Below are 2,216 nucleotides of genomic sequence, written 5' to 3'. Positions count from 1 at the left end.
GTCTTGGCCAACCCAATGGGGAGATTTGGAGCGAAGACTCTCCTTCCAGGTGTCTTGCAATGGGCACCTGGGAAGAGCATGGCCTGGGCTTGATCCTGATGGTGCTGCATCAGGAGGCTGTCAGGAAACTGCACTGCTCACAGCGGAATGCCAAGTTCGTTCTCGAAGGGGGATCCAAGTGGAGAGCTCCTTGGCTGCCCCAGTTCTCCCTCCACCAGTACAGTCTCCTCTATTATTCAGGGCGTAGCCCCTCGGGGATTGCACTTAGAAGAGGGAGGTTATTGGGAAGAACTGCAGCCCCCATTGCTTACAATACCATCCACAATGGGTCCTCAGTGCCTGGGGGCAGCACGTGTCAGGCTGCAATGCAGACCTGACAGTCTCAGCCAGCCCAGTGGGGGAGCTCTGTATCAAAGAAGGCCTGTTAGAGGAGTCCTGCATCCAGTGGAAATGGCCAGGCCCTGGCCCCAGCCATGCTCAGCTCTTGGCTGGGAGCTACCTGGGAAGAGTGTGGCCTTAGCACAGAAGCTGCAGGCCTTTGACTAGCAGGATCTTTGTAGCTGAGAGGCAAGTTCTTTCTTGAAGGAAGATCTGAGCAGCACACCTCCATGCCCTCACACCTTGCTAAAGCATGCTGGCTCAGGGTCCCTGGCACTAGGAAACTCACTTTCAACCCTCTTATGGCACAGTCTCTGATCCTGGCTTAACACTGGTTTTACAAGGTGACACAGCATCAGGGGGCCTAGAAATATAGTGTGAAGGTGGAGGGAAGAAGGTCTTGTCTGTAAAATAAAGCAGTTCACTTCATGGGGAAGCTATCTTTCTAGGATAAAAGAACATGTGCTCTTCAGGACCCAGTGAAGTGGGATACCCTGCTGATGCTTTTGTGTCCCTGGATCTCCCTCCATGGGGAAAGCCCATGGGTTCTCTCGTTCCACTAGGCACCTTTTTCTACTTTCAACCTCTTGAGAGATATTTTGTGTTACCTCCACCTCCTCTGAATATTTTTATTTCTGATTTATTTCCAGTATAATTTATTTAAGATTATTTGGTAAGCCATAGCACCAGAGAGGTTGAAAGGCAATACTTCTGCTGCTAACATGAATGTCAGGTAGACATGGAAATAGTTGAAGACAATTACCCATTTCCCAATCAAGTGGCAGGAAATTAGTCATGGATGACTTAACTGAGAGGGTGGGCTGCAGGCAGGCTGGAGGTGGCCTAACCTGGCCGTGGGTAGACCCCCCAGGAGCCTCATTTTTTATGAGTGGACTGTAGGTTGGATGGGGTTAAAGATGATCTTATTCTAAGATCAAAAGGAATGGGAGAGACTTAAGCCTAGAGAACAAGCCACACTTGTGACTTAGATTGTCTTGCTTGGTGGTGTGCCCTGTGTTCATTTTCCTGTTTGTTATTCCCCAGTGTGTAGTTCAGCTTTATATGAACAATCTGCCTCGTAGATGCTGTGCTACCGTTTTCAGGGGAAGGATCATTCATCTATGCTTTGATCACAGCCTCTGAAAAGGAGGTACTCAGTCTAAAAGGGCAGGCCCTGAAGACAAGGTGACTCTCAGCAGGATGTCCTCTTCTGTCAACCTGGAGGATGGCACATTTCCCCAGGGCTCCTCATCAAACTTTAGCATTCTCTCTCCTAACACAGTGACTACCTTGTACACACATACAAATATTTGGTGAGCAACTCAAGCAAAAAGAGAAACTGCACCTGCCCTTCAATTTCTATACCAGCTTCCTCAGAGAGTATATTTTCTCTGTCTTAAATCTTTTCTCATAAATAAATAACTGTATTAGTAGTGATGGCTAACAATTGCTATCCAGGGATGTTCTGAGGATCTTATAATTATACATTAACCCATTCGCTTCTCATAACAATCAGCTCTCTGAGACAGGTGCTGTTTTTCCCTCCATTTTGTAAATGGTGAAACCGAGGAATAGAGAAGTGCAGTGACTTTTCCAAAAGTCACCAGCAGGCGATGAAGCCAGGGTATAGAATAAAGCAGCCTGGCTTGAAACCCACCGAGAAATCCCTAGAATACACTACCCATTGATTTATTAACCTACCAGTGGTGCCTTGAGAAATGTTATAGGAAGATTCAAAATGAGGTTATTACTTGATAATATTTTAGCCAAAGAAGGGTTCTGTGCTGGGTGGGATCTTCTACTTGTATCTCTCACATGCTTGGCCTCTTCACTAGGGC

This window comes from Myotis nattereri (genome assembly GCF_964212035.1).
Source record: "Myotis nattereri genome assembly, chromosome: 3".
NCBI lineage: Eukaryota > Metazoa > Chordata > Mammalia > Chiroptera > Vespertilionidae > Myotis > Myotis nattereri.
The sequence above is the reverse complement of the archived record's forward strand: the minus strand, read 5'-3'. Positions refer to the sequence as shown.